Consider the following 19,974-nt stretch of genomic DNA (forward strand, 5'->3'; position numbering starts at 1 on the left):
CTCAGGAGGAAAAGGGTTTGTGTGATGTAAGGTTAATCATAAGGGCAGAATTACAGTTTTTAATAACAACATTAATAACATGAAAAATTACTATTACAATTTGAAAAAAATTTCAGAACTTCTTAAACTACTTCAAAGAGTTCTCATCAAAGAATCCTCCACGTACAGCAATGACAGCTTTGCAGATCCTTGGCATTCTAGCTGTCAGTTTGTCTAGATACTCAGGTGACATTTCACCCCACACTTCCTGTAGCACTTGCCATAGATGTGGCTGTCTTGTCGGGCACTTCTCACACACCTTACAGTCTAGCTGATCCCACAAAAGCTCAATGGGGTTAAGATCCATAACACTCTTTTCCAATTATCTGTCGTCCAATGTCTGTGTTTCTTTGCCCACTCTAACCTTTTCTTTTTGATTTTCTATTTTCAAAAGTGGCTTTTTCTTTGCAATTCTTCCCATAAGGCCTGCACCCCTGAGTCTTCTCTTTACTGTTGTACATGAAACTGGTGTTGAGCGGGTAGAATTCAATGAAGCTGTCAACTGAGGAAATGTGAGGTGTCTGTTTCCAAACTAGAGACTCTGATGTACTTATCCTCTAGTTGTACATCTGGCCTTCCACATCTCTTTCTGTCCTTGTTAGTGACAGTTGTTCTTTGTCTTTGTAGACTGTAGTGTACACCTTTGTATGAAATTTTTTTTCAAGCATTGTATAGCCTTCATTCCTCAAAACAATGATTGATTGATGAGTTTCTAGAGAAAGCTGTTTCTTTTTTGCCATTTTTGACCTAATATTGACCTTAAGACACGCCAGTCTATTGCATACTGTGGCAACTCAAAAACAAACAAAGACAATGTTAAGCTTCATTTAATGAACCAAATAGCTTTCAACTGTGTTTGATATAATGGCAAGTGATTTTCTAGTACCAAATTAGCAATGTAGCATGATTACTCAAGGATAAGGTGTTGGAGTGATGGCTGCTGGAAATGGAGCCTGTCTAGATTTGATCAAAAATGACTTTTTTCAAATAGTGATGGTGCTGTTTTTTACATCAGTAATGTCCTGACTATACTTTGTGATCAGTTGAATGCCACTTTGGTGAGTTAAATTAGCAATTTCCTTCCGAAACAGCAAAATCTGTACATTATCCTATAACTTGTGGTGGGTGGGTGTGTGTGTGTGTGTGTGTGTGTGTGTGTGTGTGTGTGTGTGTGTGTGTGTGTGTGTGTGTGTGTGTGTGTGTGTGTGTGTGTGTGTGTGTGTGTATTTCAAACTTGATTGCAGGTAAAACCGAAGTGATTGCAATCTGTTTGTGAAAGCTTTCCTAATTTAGTTTTTTATACAGTTTTATCCACTATTTTCCACCCTTGATTTTTTTATAGTTTACATGATGTGTTCGTGGATTGTATGTGTTTCTGTGATTTCATGTGCATGCTTACAGGCAATTGTGAAGTGATTAACAGTTAACTGCAGATTTCTACATTCACCAGCAGAGGGAGACACACTATTGACCCTTCCACTCTTCTCCAGGTTGTAAGTGTACATGAGAAGTAAAGTGTGTGTGATCTGTTTGTGTTTGTCGCACTGGAAGGTTCAACATCACATTCCACAGGCTGAAGATCACCTCCTGGTGTTTTCAAATATTGGCAATGTTTATAATAGCATAATAAAATACTTCTCTTATTATCTCTGCAGTAGGCTATATAGTGTGTATACAGGGCACAGTATGCTTATTTTCTGCACGGAATACTGGCAATATTCGGAAAGCATATTAATACTACTAAAATTACTATTACTTTTTCTGTAGTATGCATATTGTATGTGTGCATGTGATCCAAGGTTGAAAAACTACATTTGCCAAAATATGCATTATACAACAGAGCACACTACACGGAATACTGGCAATGTGCAGAATTGCATACTAACGTTCTATTCTTACAATGTCTGCTGTATATAGTATGCATACTGTGCACACTATGCAAATTTTCTATATGCATGCAATAGTAGGATGACGTACTGTACCACCTTTGCTAAAATGTGCAGTATACAAAAGAGCACACTGCACGGAATACTGGCAATGTTCAGAATTGCATACTGGCGTTCTACTTTTACCATGTCTGCTGTACATACAGTAGTATACATACTGTGCATGCAATAGGAGAATGACGTACTGTACCACATTTACTAAAATGTGCAGTATACAACAGAACAAACTGTGCAGATTATTGCAAAGTTCGGAATAGCATACTAACATTCTACTCTTACTATCTCTGCAGTATAGTTTGTATACTGTGCACAGTATGCAAATTTTCCATATGCATGGGATGCCTGAATGACAAACTAGATTTACAGAATAATGCTATAGTATATTATACAGTATGTAGTGTACTATATGTGTAGTATACAATAAAGTGTGGAGAACTGTATCAATGCAATGCACTCAACATTCCATTTGCAGTGTGAATGAATTAAAGTAGTAGCCTATCCACTGCGATTTTGACTACCAAAACACATTTTTACACAAAATGTTATAAAAAAAAAAAAAAAAAAAAAAAAAAAAAAAGCAAAATCTGAACATAATGAAGATTATGCGATAACAACGTAGCATAGAAACTAGTAGCCTATTCCATTCAAAACATATGTCGTTCTCACTTTCACACGCACACACACATGCACTGTGATCTCTGGATAAAAACATTCCAATAAAACATCTTTTCTATGTGACTAACACATATTTTGACCCGTGCTGCAGAGCTCACAGGCACATGTGATAATAGGGCTGCCAGGAAGCGTTTGTTTCAGCAGCCAGCGCTATGTGTGAGGTTTGTGCTCAGGTGCTGTAATACAGGACTAAAGCTGTTATCTCTGCCTTCTCAGATGAGCCTCTATTGAATGTTTCAGAGCTGCTATTACAGTGCAGTCAGATGACTTATGATTCTAATTACTCAGATTATATAATTAGCTACTCGACGTCTGCATCCTGCAGGGAAAAGTGCACACGCAGGTGCTTATGAAAGAGCGAGAGGTTGCATGTGTGTGTTTTTGGAGAACTGATGGGTCTTTGGTAAGGCCCGTGACAGACAGGCTGTACTGCCGCTTGTGAGGTGGTTGAGGGGTAATTGCGTGGTCTCGATGCTGCAAACTAATTTTCTCACAAGAGAAAACCACACTGTTGAAAAGATGCGACTGTTTGAGCGTCAGGCATAAACCCTGTGGCCTCGGGACAGACAGGAGCTGTCAGCCTGATTCTCTTGTGTCCTTTTTTGTTTTCATGTGTCAAGCAGTTTCTCTCCTCTCAGACTGTGAGGTTAGAGACCTGCGTGCTGTAAATATGCAGTTGATATAGACAGACAGTTCTGTATTATTATTATTATTATAATTTTATTTTGTTTACTCGAGGTTCAGATTCATTTGAATCTGTATGTTAAAGGCAAAGTTCACTCAGAAATGAACATTTTGTCATCAAATACTCACCTTCGTGTTGTTCCAAACACCTTTCACTCTTATTGTATTGAAAAGTGAAGTGAATGGGGATTGAGGTGAACATTCTGCCAAATATCTCCTTTGTGTTCCAAGAAAGAGAGTCATACATGTTTGTAACAGCATGAGGGTGAGTTAATTTTTGGGTGAACTAAGTTTTTTGCAAGCTGCTTAAAAAAATTCAGTGAATTACCACTTTGAAGCAACCACTTTTATCCAGTGCATTATTAACACTAGCTGACCATATTGTGTCTGCAATATGAGGTAGGTAACTCGGCATTCACTTGTTTATAGTATGTTACGATATAAAGCAATATAACGCTCTCAATCATGAGATACCAATCATCAATACCATGGTATTCTTATGGTACTTGGTGCTTTTTATTAGTGCTGCTGATGTCATTTATTTGCCATTGAATTATATATTTGACATACTTAGTTGAAAAACAACATGGACATTTAAACTCAGCAAAAACAGAAATGTCATTTTTTCAGGACACTGTATTTTAAAGATAATTTTGTAAAAATCCAAATAACTTTACAGATCTTTATTGTAAAGGGTTTAAACAATGTTTTCCATGCTTGTTCAATGAACCATAAACAATTAATTAACATGCACCTGTGGAACGGTCGTTAAGACACTAACAGCTTACAGACAGTAGGCAATTAAGGTCACAATTATAAAAACTTAGGACACTAAAGAGACCTTTCTACGGACTGTGAAAAACACCAAAAGAAAGATGCCAAGGGTCCCTGTTCATCTGCGTGAATGTGCCTTAGGCAGGCTGCATGGAGGCATGAGGACTGCAGATGTGGCCAGGGCAATATATTGCAATGTCCGTACTGTGAGACGCCTAAGACAACACTACAGGGAGACAGGAAGGACAGCTGATCATCCCCATGTGTAACAACACCTGCACAGGATCGGTACATCCGAATATCACACCTGCGGGACAGGTACAGGATGGCAACAACAACTGCCCGAGTTACACCAGGAAAGCACAATCCCTCCATCAGTGCTCAGACTGTCCGCAATAGGCTGAGAGAGGCTGGACTGAGGGCTTGTAGGCCTGTTGTAAGGCAGGTCCTTACCAAACATCACCGGAAACAATGTCGCCTATGGACACAAACCCACCTTCACTGGACCAGACAGGACTGGCAAAAAGTGCTCTTCACTGACGAGTCATGGTTTTGTCTCACCAAGGGTGATGGTCGGACTCGCGTTTATCTTTCTCAGGAATGAGTGTTACACCGAGGCCTGTACTCTGGAGCAGGATCGATTTGGAGGTGGAGGGTCCGTCATGGTCTGGGGCGGTGTGTCACAGCATCATCGGACTGAGCTTGCTGTCATTGTAGGCAATCTCAACGCTGTGCGTTACAGAGAAGACATCCTCCTCCCTCATGTGGTACCCTTCCTGCAGGCTCATCCGGACATGACCCTCCAGCATGACAATGCCACCAGCCATACTGCTCGTTCTCTGTGTGATTTTCTGCAAGACAGGAATGTCAGTGTTCTGCCATGGCCAGCGAAGAGCCTGGATCTCAATCCCATTGAGCATGTCTGGGACCTGTTGGATCAGAGGGTAAGGGCTAGGACCATTCCCCCAGAAATGTCCAGGAACTTGCAAGTGCCTTGGTGGAAGAGTGGGGTAACATCTCACAGCAAGAACTGGCAAATCTGGTGCAGTCCATGAGAAGAAGATGCACTGCAGTACTTAATGCAGCTAGTGGCCACACCAGATACTGACTGTTACTTTTGATTTTGACCTCACTGTTTCAAAAGTTTAGCCAGAAGACGTAAACAATATGCGTGTTAACATAATTTTAGTGTGATAAAATTGATTACTATCCTTTTCTGTGTAAAGTTATAGCCTATTTTACAACTTGTTGCCATGACGATGTAATGTCATCAAAAACTAAAATCCTAAAACAATTGTAAAATTGACAATTCAAACAACTTTACAGCTCAAATAATACATGAGTTTAAATAGAATAATTAATGTATGTGCTTTTATAAAAGTATAAGCTCCAAATTTCTGATTTTAAACCCTCCAAAAATTGTCCCCATTCACTTTCATTGTCACCATTCACTTCCATTGTAAGTGCTACACTATAACCTCGATATTCGCTTTTTTTTTTTTAAGAAATTAGTTAAATTAGTTTTTGTGGTAATCAATATTATGCCACAAATGCTGTCGATTGAGCTTAACTTGTATTGAACATGGAACATTCCTTTAAATATGGAAGACGGATCCTGAAACGTAATAAAAAATATAACAGGCCATTCTGATTTATTATCTCACAATTGTTACTTTTTTTCTCTCACAGTTGTGAGATATAAAGTTGCAACTGCTTGATATAAAGTCACAATTGCTTGATATAATCTTGCAATTGCAATTTTATTTCTCAGAATTTCATATTTATAACTCGCAATTTTGTGATATAAAGTTGTAATTCAGAGAAATAAAGTTGCAATTACATGATAAAACCTTGCGACTGTGTAATATAAACTCGCAGTTGTGAGTTTATATTACGCAATCGAAAGGTTATTTCTCTGAATTGCAACTTTATATCTCGCAATTGAGATTTTGAATCTCACAATTAGGACTTTTCTCGTAAAAGACTAAGAAGCCCGACCTGACCTGAGAGTTCGACCTGACTGTGACATCTGACCGCAGGAAGATGGATTTTGCCACGTAATAAACAAAGTAAAAGAATGATATAAACTTGCGATTGACTGATTAAATCGCGCAATTGCAACTTTTTTTGCAATTTGGACTTTATTACTTGCAATTGTTAGATATAACCTTGCGATTGCATGATGTAAACTCTCAACTGCGAGAAATAAAGACACAATTGTGACATAATTGCGACTTTATTTCTCGCAATTTTGAGCTATAATGTCACAATTCCGCATTTTTTCAATTGCGACTTAATTTCTCGAAATTGCGACTTTATATCTTGCAATTGCGATTTTAAATCTCACAATGACTGTGACATCGGAAGACGGATCCTGTCACGTAATAAAAAAAATAAAAATAAAAGAGGTAATTCTGACTTTTTATCTCGCAATTGCGATTTTGAATCTCACAACTGAGACTTAATTTCTCACAATCGACTGTGAAGCTTGACCTGAACCGAGAGTTTGACCTGCGACATCGGACCACAGGACTATGGAAGACGGATCCTGTCACATAATAAAATAAATCAAATAAAAGAGGTAATTCTGACTTTTTATCTCACAATTGCGATTTTGAATCTCACAACTGAGACTTAATTTCTCACAATCGACTGTGAAGCTTGACCTGAACCGAGAGTTTGACCTGACTGCGACATCGGACTGCAGGACTATGGAAGATGGATCCCATCACGTAATAAAAAAAATTAAATAAAAGAGGTAATTCTGACTTTTTATCTCACAATTGTAACTTTTTTTTTCTAGCAATTCCAAGATATAAAGTCTCAATTGATTGATATAATCTTGCAATTGCGTGATAAAACGTGCAATTGTAAGTAAAAAAGTCACAACTATGAGATGAAAAAATTACCTTTTTTATTTTGTGGCGTCTTCCATACTTAAAAGGCCTGTGGTGTGACAAATAGTTTTAGTTTTTTTAAGTACACACACTTCAAATAGCCTCCTAAATAACACTGTCATAAAAACAGCATAGGCTATAATGATACAAGTATTTGAAAATATTGTTTAAAGTAGTTTTTGATAAAGTGCAGCATGTCACACTGCAGAACACTGCTACTCATAATGGGTCTCTAAATATAAAGTTGCATTCTTAACATAGTTTCTGCAGAATGAGATTGCGGTGTTAAATTCGTAGCTGGTCTGTTTGTGGGAAGGCCATTATCTGAAAATGGAGTTCAATGAGGGCACAGCTTTGTGCCAGTCACTTGTGTTTGTGTGTGGAAGGTCTTAGCAATGCCTACATGAACTAGCATGGGTCGTCTGTCATGAATGATTTACTGCCCCCTGCTGTCTACTCACCGCCTCTACAACTATAAACTGCCCTCAGGCCGATGGTTTTCAATGTATTAAGACCTCGAAACATTTTTTACGTTTTAACATTACACAGTCTTCTCGTCGTTTTCATTTTCTGGATAATTTTAGACACATAAATCATTGTAGAGATGGTTTTCAGCAGGAGAAAGAGCATATATAACTTTAAATGCTCGATGTCTGGTTGTCGATAGTAATTTCTGAAGACTTAGTGTGTTTGTTTTGACATTTGTGTACCTCTAATGTCCACTGGGTTTATTTTTGGGGCACCATTTGATGTTTTTATTTTTCAAGGCAATTTTAAAAACCATTTTTGGCAGCCATAAGTATATATTGTTGGTTTGGGGCACTTATAATTTCTGTCTTGTACATGGTTATTTTTGAGATGTACTCGTGCCCAAATTACATTTCAACTGTCAGACAATCTCACTCGCAGACATACGCAATAATATGCAGGAGCTATTCGCGGTTCCATCCCACCCGAGATGTTTTATTATTTCTGAAATACTGGGTGTGTTGAAAAATAGATAGTTCACAGTCTAGCACTTTTAATGAGTAGCTGCTGTTCATGTATATTTGTGTACGAACTGCTCTCAGCTTTGCCGCAAAACTGTGAGACGACACTGTGTCCTGCTTTGATGCTCACTCGCTGTATTTGTTTTCTCTTCAGTGGTAAAATCATTTTCTTAATCAGTATTTGGCCTTGTTTATCAGGAAAATATCTAAATGTCTTTAAAAACTCCTGCCTAAGTTTGTTTGCTGGTCTTAGCTGGTTTAAGCTGGTCTCCTGGCTTGGGTAAACTGGAGTTTAGATGAGTGGCCAACCCAGCCCAGCCTGACAGCGTTTTCTGTGAATTCTCAAATTAAGCTTATTTCGCTTACCACACTGGCAATCACTAATTTTTGTTAGATTTATGCTTAAAGATGACAATAAGTCTTAAAGTAATATTCCGGGTTCAATACAAGTTAAGCTCAATTGACTGCATTTGTGGCAAAATGTTGACACAACCACAAAAAAAAAAAAAAAAATGTATTTAGACTTCAAATTAATTTAGTCCCTCTTTTCCTTTAAAAAAGCTCAAATCTGGGTTCCAGTCAGGCACTTACAATGGAAGTGAATGGGGCCAATCCGTAAATACTCACTGTTTCAAAAGTATAGCCACAAGACATAAATTGTAGTGATTGTAGTAATAATAGTGTGATTAAATCGCTTACTAACCTTTTCTGTGTAAAGTTAGGCAATATCCAATTATACAACTTTGTTGCCATGACAACGTACAGCGTTAACCCTAAAACCCTAAATTGACCATAAAACAATGCTTTAAACAACTTTCAAATAAGACATGTGTTGTAACAGAAGAACGAATGTGCTTTTACAAAAACATTTCTGCCTTTAAACCCTCCAAAAATTGGCACCATTAACTATTTTTTTTTTTTTTTTTTTTTTTGGTAATCAACATTATGCCACAAATGCTGTAGATTGAGCTTAACTTGTATTGAACCTGGAACATTCATTACGCTAACCCCAAAATGAAAATTCTGTACTCATTTTCTCCAAAACCAAGACAATACAGTACATTTTGAAGACTGTTGATGCTACTGAGCTAACATCTTCTTTTTTGTCCCATGGAGGAATTTATTATTATTATTATTATTATTATTATTATTATTATTATTATTGGAACAACATGAGAGTGAGTAAATGATGACAGAATTTTCAGTTTTTGGTGAACTAACCCTTTGATATCTTATGCAATGTTGCTTCTCGAGTAAACAGGCCTATATCTTTTGCTAAGGATGGATGTTTAGATACAAGACAAAATACTAATTACATTGTGTGTGTGTGTGTGTGTGTGTGTGTGTGTGTGTGTGTGTGTGTTGAATTGTATTGCTATCATTATATGTTGCATTAAAATAATACAGGCACTTGTTTAGAGTTTTCTCCCTGGCATGCAGAATGGTTTTGTCAGCAATGCATGTCGGTGTGTCTGGACAGAGTATGGCAACGGCTGGCGTCTGTGGCATGGTCCAGGATGATGATGATGTGTGTCTGTGCGAGTGCTATTTCAGGCCCAGTGTGCGTCTGTGTCTCGTAAAGCCAGACGGGCTCTGTTGCTGCTCACTTTACACACTCCGTGTGTGAGTTAGCACATTGACTCGACTGCTCTGATGTGGTCCGATGCCTGTGTGGTCCTGAGAGGAGAGAAAGAGAGGGAGGGTCACACGCAGCACTTAAAGCATTACACATTATTAAAAGACAGTCTAACTTTGAGGAGAGTTTCAAAGAAAGAGCGTCTGACTTTGACACTACTGTTCGCCTAATGTACTGTTATTCAGGTAGAAAGAAATATGATTTCCAGTCTCACATTTTCCAAACAGCTAAAATGCTCCCACTTTTTCAGTAGATGCCAAGCGGCAGAGAAAGACCAGAGATGGAGTTGTAGAGAAAATAGAGGCAGGAAAACCACAGATCAGGCACAACCAAACGTTTGAATCCTTTGGGAAAGAGTAAGTTGTTGTTTTTGCTGTACTCCACTTTGCCTGAATGGTAAAGGAATAGTTTACCCAAAAAATACAATTCTGTTATTTACTCGCACTTATGTCATTCCAAACCTGTATGGCCTAATTTCTTCTGTGCAACGCAAAATAAGATGTTTTGCACAATGTCCCAGCTGCTGTTTGTCCATAAAATGAAAGGGAATTGGGAATGGGGCTGGCATGCTACAAAAAGGCAACATAAAGGTAGAATTAAAGTAGTACATTCTGTATAACCTGTGCACTATATATAACATTACCGTAACAACACACTGCAGGCATCCACGCTTCCAGGTTCTTTTGAGCAGCTGATTTCCTTGGCGAATATGAGCAGCGCTGTGATTTGAATAATCTGTTAAGCATTAACAGTTTGTTTATGTTAATAAAAGTTATTATAAATGGTTTATAATGAACATATACAGTATGTTTATTTTTAATAATTTACAGACTTGAATCAATTTGCCTGTAACAGGTTAATGAATATTACACATTCTCACACTTTTAAAGCATGAGAAATGTGCATATAAAAATGAAGAATACCATAAGACATGCAATATGTATATTTACTAATTAAATTATTGGTTCACACAGTACATAATAACATTTTATGTATTTAAAATGCATACCAGCCCATTAAATTAAACAAGTTACTTACTGCATTCAAAATATAAGACACATTTTAGAAGTAGTACATTATTCTTATTCACATATCCAGTCACAAACAGCCAGTACATGCTGCGATGGTGGTTACGGGGGCCAGTTCGTCTCGTTACATCTTTACATGGTTGCCTTTTTCATATAAGATCTTCATTAGATCATGTTTGGCATTATTTCTGTCATAGTAGTTGTGCTTTAGAAATTAAAAACAACATTTTGTGATTAGAGTTTGTGCCATTCCTTCACGAAAAGTTCAAATCTATCAACAACTGCAGGACAGTTGGGTCTTATAAGAGCAGGGGCAATCACAGCGACGGTGATCCGTGAAATATTATAATTTATGTCAAATCCTGAGTTTGTCCTGATCCACTGATCCTGATGGAAATTTAAAGAAGCCCAAAATCTTCAATACTCTTCAGCATATGGGGTGTTTCACTTTCAGCACTTTCTGGGATTTTTCAGCTCAGTTTAAACAAAGCATCACTTGATAGTAGTTTACATATACATTTAGTCTTTTAGCAGATGTTTTTATCCAAAGCGACTTGCAAATGAAGAACACAGCAAGCAATTTCAGTATCACACTGCCAAGTCTGCTAGTGCAGAAGAAAGAGAAGATTTTTATTATGTATAATTTAACTAAAATGTAATTTTTTTTAATGTATTTTGTAATTAGGCTTAATAGTATGGAGCCCCTTAGAGGACAGGGCTGGATTTGTTTTTCTGAAATAGTTTTGCATGCCCTTGCAATAGTTTTGCATGCCCTCGCAATACATTTACCATGGTTTTACTTCAGTAACCATATTTAATCATGTTATTCATAGTGAAACCATAGTAATAATACCGTAAAACAAAAACTGGTAAAAAAAAAAAAAAAAAAAAAAAAAAAAATCATAATTTTGTGGTTATTATGGTTTAACTATACAAATACCATAGATTAACAATGTTTTCACTAAAGTAGGCCTATAATTGTAGACTGTAGTAACCACAGTTTTTGGCGGAATTATGATTTTACTATAGTAATATTGTAGTAACCATGAAAGTAGCTTAAAAGATAAGTAACCATGTTTTATGGATGGAAACCATGGTTTTAATACAGTATACTGTATCCGTACAGTAACCATGGATTTACTGTAGATTAACCATGGTTAATCTTGTGTTTACTATGGTTTTACTACAAATTCCATGGTAAATGTAGTAAAACCATACTTATCACAAAAGTATGATTTTTATTAACATAGTTATCGTTTTCCTGTATTATCACTATGGTTTCACTACGAATATCAAGGTTAAAATATGGTAACTTTTTGTAATACCACGGTAAATTTATTGTAAAGGAATGCAAAACTTATTGCGAGGGAACACAAAAATGTATAGCGAGGGAACTCAAAACTATAATGAGGACACGAAAAACTATTTCAGGAAAAAACAAATCCCGCCCTGTCCTCTAAGGGGCTCCATAAAATAGTAAGGGCATTTATTAGTTATTAGTGTGGAGTTATTTTCTGTCATGAAAAAAATAACCCGGAAGTGATACTACCGAGCATTTGTTTGCAAACAGTAACTTCATCTATTTTTTAAGTCTTCTGTAGCCATACAATGGATTTTTGTAAGAAACGGACCAAAATGTAAGTTGTTATTCACTGAAAATTGTTTTCCACCACAACTCTTAAATCTCATATGTGCTTGTGCACATTAAAACATAGCACCTCAAGATGTGTCGCACCAGTTTTGATGTCAGTGACATCAAGATTTGGTGGTTATCATGTATCTCATGACCAAGCCTGAATGGGAAATGAGAGCAATGGTGGAGAGCAAGATTTTCAGATTAATGACTTCAGTTTGTTCCTCACATAAAGCTAATATTTGTCTTCAGAAGACTTGAAATACACTCACTGAGCACTTTATTAGGAATGCTACAGGCCTGATAAAGTGCCAGACGTGATGTTCTTCTGTAATAGCCCATCCACCTCAAGGTTTGACGTGTTGTGCATTCTTAGATGTTATTCTGCTCACTACAATTGTACAGAGGAGTTACCTGAGCTACCGTAGCGTTTCTGTCAGCTCGAACCAGTCTGGCCATTCTCCATTGACCTCTCTCATCAATAATGCATTTCTGTCCCCAGAACTGCCACTCACTGGACGTTTTTTGTTTTTGGCACCATTCTGAGTAAACTCTACAGACTGTTGTGTGTGAAAATCAGGAGATCAGCAGTTACAGAAACACTCAAACCAGCCCGCCTGGCACCAACAATCATACTACGGTCGAAATCACTGAGATCACATTTTTCCCCATTCTGATGGATGATGTGAATATTAACTGAAGCTCCTGACCCATATCTGAATGATTTTATGCATTCATTTGCCACACTATTGGCTGATTAGATGATCACATAAATAATTAGGTGTACAGGTGTTCCTAATTAAGTGAGTGTATTGTGCATAAGTTATCTGAACTACTTTTTAGGTGCTTTTTTGTCCTTCTGGAGCTCAATATTCCAATTCCCCATTAACTTTTATTGTATGGAAAACAGCACCCGTGACATTTTGCTACACTTCTCCTGACACAGTCTTTTTTGGCTGAACAATTTTTTATTTATTTTTTAAAGACCAGAGTTGTCAGAAAGTGTAGAACTAAGATGTTTTTTTTTTTTTTTTTTTTTTCTGTCAGCAGTCTCCACCAGTTTCCTTCTTAAAATGTCACCTGTAAATGTACAACCCTGCATACTTTAACTCCCAACTGATGTTGGATTTCTTTTTGTTCAAATTGCACTTTGATATACAGTTGTGCTCAAAACTTTTGAACACAACTGTATGCCTTTGTCTCAGCTTTGACCTGTTGCGCTCAGGGCCCTAGAGAGCCTCTTTGCGTCGTAATATTCTCGTCGTAATATAATACCTTTATATTTAAAGTTCTTTAAACACATTTAGCCTGATTCAAACTGCTTTTAGCCCATGACTCCTTTAAAGTTCCCTTCAAAAAAAGTAGCTATCAAAAATTGGTGTATTTATGACTCCCCCTAAGTATCACAAAAATTAACAAGAATTGAGCTTGATAGATTTGTTCAAAACTCATTATGGTTTGATTATAGTCAGCTCGTCTGCTCAGTTTAAAGCATTTGGCAGCGCTGACTCACAGTTGCTGCTCAACTTTGATGTGATGTTTTTCAGTGAATATCATCTTTCAGTTATGATGTCTAAGCATATATATTTGTCAGAGGTTAAGTGGTTTGCACTTTGTTAACCAGTGTTGGGCAATACTGTTTTTTTGCGTGGGATAAACTTGTTTTTCTCAGAGTGAACGTTTAATTGCAGTGGAGGAAGCCCACATATTTCAACCTGCACATACAAATGCTGCATTTCAAAAACATGCTCTTTTAATGTAATGCCTGTTTGCTGCTCTATTACACATTATTGATTCGATGCTTCTTGAGACTATGAAGTTAAAACAGAAAACTGTAGGGCAGCTGAACAAATTACATATGATTTCAAAGTCATAATATAGAATATTTGTATAGATACTTTTACATTTATGCATTTGGTAGACACTTTATCCAAAACAACATGTGAATTTAAAGGAATAGTTCACCCAAAAATGAAAATTCTCTCATCATTTACTCACCCTCATTTCATCCCAGATGTGTATGACTTTCTTTCTTCTGCTAAACACAAACAAAGATTTTTAGAAGAATATTTCAGCTCTGTAGGTCCATACAATGCAAGTGAATCGTGGCCAAAACTTTTAAGTTCCAAAAAGCATTAAAAAGGCAGCGTAGAAGTAATCCATAAAACTCCAGTGGTTAAATCTATATCTTCAGAAGTAATGTGATGTGGGTGAAAAAAAGATCAATATTTAAGTCCTTTTTACTATAAATCTCCACTTTCACTTCCGCATTCTTCTTCTTTTGTTTTTGGTTATACGCATTCTTCTTGCATATTGCCACCTACTGGGCAGGGAGGAGAATTTATAGTAAAATGTGGGTGAGTAAATAATTTTTGGATGAACTATCCCTTTAAGTAAGAGTAGTTTTAGTAGTTTCAGTATTTGTGTGAGTGATGTTACAAAAAGACGAATAATGAGAACAGCCCTCCACCTGCTGCTGTTTACTGTCAGTCGAGTCACTGACATGTTTAATTGGTCTCAAGTGGATGATGATGATTGTGAACAGTGTAATGACACACTAAATATGACATGAATTAAAAACCCTCATTAGTTGAGTGAGAAGAACAGGGTCGATATCAGCCTGCCATTCTGTTTTTTTCAATTTGCATATATTTAAATAGCTGTGAGCAATATTATGGCTTACAAACAATGGATGATTTCTTACTTTAATCTACTGATTCCTTCAAATCAAGCAAGGTCAGGAACAACTTGACCCACTAAGACCAGCAATTCAGAGAGCAGCAGGAAGGGTTAAGTGGCACAGCATAAGATCAACCTAATCAGCAGATTAAAATTAATATTAATGAATATTCAGTACAAAATAAGCTCAATCGACAGCATTTGTGGCATAATGTTGATAACCACAAAAAAAAAAAAAAAAAAAAAAAAAAAGAATATTCTAATTGTTCCTGTTTTTCTTTCTTAAAAAAAGCAATAATTTAGTTAGGCACTTACAATAGAAGTGAATGGGGCCAATCCCTAAATATTAAAATACTCACTGTTTCAAAAGTATAGCCACAGGACAATATGCATGTTAACATGATTTTAATGTGATAAAATTGCTTGCTAACCTTTTCTGTGTAAAGTTATATCCAATTTCACAACTTCTTTGCCATGACCCCATAACGCCATAAGCCCTAAAACAATCATAAAAACAAAGATTTAAACAACTTTACTGCGCAAGTAATACACAATTTTTAACAGAAGAATTCATGTAAGTGCTTTTATAAAATTACAAGCTTCACATTTCTGCCTTTAAACCCTTCAAAAATTGGCTCCATTCACTTCTATTGTAAGTGCCTCACTATAACCACTAGTCTAAGTATTTTTTGTGGTCGATTGAGCTTAACTTGAATTGAACCCAAGATAGTCCTTTACGCTTAAGAGATAGTTCACCCAAAAATGAAGAATGTGGAAAGAAAATCATACAGGTTTGAAACAACCTTAGTGTGTGTAAACCTTGACATGATTGTTATTTTGGGGTGAACTATCCCTGTGAACAAGGAAATCCAAAAATAAAACATTACCTAGAACACCACTTGTATGCTGAATATGTAGTGTACTGCCTCTGTTTGGCCACTAGAGGGGGAACAGGGGCTTCAGTAGAGGAGAGCAATGTTTACCAAATATTATTTACTTCCATGATGGCATAATTACAGTTTTTGACTGCCAGCGCTGTAGTGTGTGTGTGTGTGTGTGTGTGTGTGTGTGTGTGTGTGTGTGTGTGTGTGTGTGTGTGTGTGTGTGTGTTTGTTTGTTTGTTTAGGGATGAAGCAGAGTTGTGTAATACTTTCTAAGAATATATTTGTGGATCAGAAGATTTCAAACAAAGGGCAAACCAAGAACTACAACACACTTGTAAACATGCAAGTTTATCAGCATGGATGCACTGCCAGTTTAACATTTTGAAATTTTACATGTAGAAAATGCCAGGATCATCACAGAACAATTAAAATGATAAAAAAAAAAAAAAAAAAAAAAAAATCTTTCATTCAAATCATTCTTTCTTTTTCTTCTTACGCTCATGTCATATTGTTTTCTGTTTTATAAATAGTTTAGTTATTTCAGTTTACTTATTTATTACACTTTATCCTGCCTTTGGCTTTATTTGGGAAATAAATGAAAAAATCCCATCTTTGATAAAATCCTGTTTCCTTGCCTCTGAGTGTGCTAGAACATCATTAGAGCAGCCAATAATACCATAAGTCTTAATATAGTAACTGTTCGATCAGATTGTGGCCTGTGATTCTTGTACAGGATGTGTGTGCTTTAAGTATGTGTAATAATTGTTGCACAGCTGGCGTTCACATGATACATACTAAATGCTGTAATATTAATATCGTCCCAGCATCATCTCAAACTCTCTCATGACCCTGTGGGACTTGTCAACCTGTCTGCATGTTCTTCTGTCTGTCTCTGTGCATGTGGATGTCTGTCTCTCCCTGGAGTGTCCCGCCGTAACCATGTGGGCCGTGTCTGACTGTAAGATGAGTGGCGCGGTGGGTTTTCATCCAGATAGTTGTCTCCGGATGCTGGAATTCTTTAGTGATGCTGGAATGCTTTTTCTCAGTGTCTTACAATCATCTCAGACAGTATCTTCCTTTTGAACTTGTGAAGTGACTCCGCTGTGTTTTCACACTTCATAAATCAGTATAGCAGCTTTCGTTAACAATCCTCATGGCCTGGCATTATTAAAGTCAATCTGAAATGAGTATGCAACCCTTTAGTATACTTTAGTAATCTGACATATTTCCACGTGCAACAGGGTATTCAACAAGAACAAATTTAGCCTATAGTGTTCCTACTCTCATTGAATTCCTGGAAATATATGGGAATTTTACATTTGTGATTTCTAGGCCGGGAAAAGTCATGGAAATAAAGATATTTTAAAAATACCATGTACATTTCTAGGATATAGTGAATATTACAATTTCCATAAAATTGTCTCAGCTCTAAAGTATTTAATTGGCTACAAATTCTTGTCCAGTATTCACAAACGGCAGGAAAAGTCACAGAAATTCGTTGGTTATACCTGAATGTATGGATAAATTTTATCCATCGGAACTGACTGGATCATGAAAATTAGGAAACCAGAATGGAGACAGGTGGTTGGAGTGGAGGGGTTTGTGACATCAGCTGAAAAGGACAGTTTTTTTTTTCATAGATTTTTTTTATTTTTCATGTTTAATTTTGATATAGTTTTCTTTAATATCAGACCTGTGATTATTTAATTTATAATTTAATCTGACTGTTTATCTGACTGTTTCTTGAATTGTTATGATGTGCAGAATGCGTGCACTCTTAGAACAGCACCCAGAAGTTCGATGGCCATTTAGAGCACTGAGCATTTTCTGTGGGCTGGGATACAATTGAAAAAAATTGTCGGTTGCATCTACCTATATTTATTTAGCAGGGAAAACCATTATTGACACAATTCATAGCTGAAGCTTCTGTATCGATTACAGAGAGCTGAACTGAAGCTTAATCCTTGGGTGGTTGCAACTCATGATGATTCTAGTTATTGGACCAAGAAAAAGCATATCATCAGAGTTTCAAATATAGCGAGAGTAATCCCATGACTGCCTATTTAAAACCGTGGGGTTTATAAGAATGGATAAGTACCTCTGACGAATGCACCTGCAGCCTTCAGATGCTGCTTGAGTGTTTGGAATCATATGACACCATAATTGCAAAATGTGGAGATTCCAAATGAAGTCTTGATTGTGGAGAGGATTGTATCTACTAAAGAACAGACCTGTGATTGACTTAAACTGGCAAGAATAACTGGTCAAGCTGCATTTAACTGCTAATCCCCAGAGTCATTAGATTTATATGTCTTTATATCTTGTCTTATAGATCAGTAGGTGACACAACTATGAGAATCACTGGACATCAAAAGTATGTGAAAAGACAGAAACATGCAGTAAGTGCATGAATTTACAAGAAGCCTGATTCCCAGAGATGGTGCAGAAATGCTTCAGAATCACTGGGAATATTTTATCAATTCTGTTTTCTTGCCAAGTAGGAAAGGATGCCCCACTCTACAAGTGGAACCAACCTGACATTCTTAGGTTCTTAAGAAGAACATCCCATGGAAGTACTTGCAGACATAGAAATCCCAGTTTGAGACATCTAGATAAAGGTAATAGTCAACACAACATTAGGTATTGTTCACAAACCATTTTACTTCCATAATGTGAACGATTTCCAAGTGAAACAGACCATTCCATTTTGTTTCTTTTTTATTTGGTTGGGCGAGGGACAGGTTGATATTATCCGTTGAAGGTAAATTGTATTTTCTTGTTGATATCTATGAAAATGTTGCATCAGAAACACCCAAACAATATTCACCAGAGTTAACCTATGCTTCGTGGCACAAGACATGACCAAAATGATCTGGGGCCCTAAATGTTTGAGCTGCAATGACCACTTTTAAGTCTCCATTCATTCCTGACCACATAAGGCATATTTTTTATTCTCAGCTGTTACTAAATGGAACATTATTTGTTGTTTTTAGTCAACCATAAGGGTTATTCCATCCTCAGAGTGCTGCAGTCAAAGCTGTCTTACCAGATTTTCCCAAATGATGAAACCTTTCAGAGAAAAAAACCATGCCCACTAATTAATTGGAGCATTATTAAATGGATACTTATTTATGATGCAATTACTAGGGCTATTTTCCATACTGACACTTTCCACAACTTGCAAAGTGAGAGACTGAAAGGATTTTGGATCTGGTTTTGATTATTTAAATGGAGCCGCTAAATTTTGACGTGGTGTGAGGCCAATTTGTGGTGGGTGAAAAGTGGAGACTTTTTTATAGAGTTGTAGACTTGACAGGTCCTATTATCACTCATACTGAGAAGGTGTGTGTGTGTACTGTACTGTATGCACAACAGGTCCACTTTTATAAAACATTTAATTACTTCAAACATTATTTCAGCCCCTAAAATTGTGGACACAGATTTCTGTGAACACAAGCTGAAGTTTCCATCAGCGCTCTGAGCAGAACTGTGAGTCAGCATTCATAAACACTGAGAGAGAGAGTTCAGTTCAGTTAAACACGGCTCTCAGCACAGATACATCAAAGATGGTACTCCACATATTTTCTTGTATTTTTAAGAAAACAGAGAAAAAGTTATGTGAAGGATCTCTGGAAAAAAAATGCTGGAAAGTTGAAGTTCAGAGATGTTGTGGAATAAAGCAATAAGCCAATTGTGGCACAATGCAAAGTCATTGTATACAAGAAAGGCAACGGCAATTTGAGAAAAGACACCAAAGTCAGATTTATCATCAAGTACAGTAATATGATCAGTGTTGTGTAAGTTGCTTAAAAATAGTAATCCACTACAATGACTAAATATTTCTCTAAAACTGTAAATAGATTAATTTACTAATTGCTTCATTGAAAACGTTTCTAAAACACTTTTCTGCTCAGCAAATTCCAAAGAATGTCTATATTTCTTTATTGTTCATTGTTACACACAAGTCATACACTCAGCACCTCACATGTCTGTTTCACAATGACTCGTTACAGGGCCTACTTCATGTATTCTACATAAATAATATGTCACAAAAAGGAATAACCCTATAATGTACTTAGTTGAAGTTAATTGAAAGTCAGTAACTGTAAT

The sequence above is a fragment of the Myxocyprinus asiaticus genome, chromosome 21 (assembly GCF_019703515.2).
Source record: "Myxocyprinus asiaticus isolate MX2 ecotype Aquarium Trade chromosome 21, UBuf_Myxa_2, whole genome shotgun sequence".
NCBI classification, from domain to species: Eukaryota; Metazoa; Chordata; class Actinopteri; order Cypriniformes; family Catostomidae; genus Myxocyprinus; species Myxocyprinus asiaticus.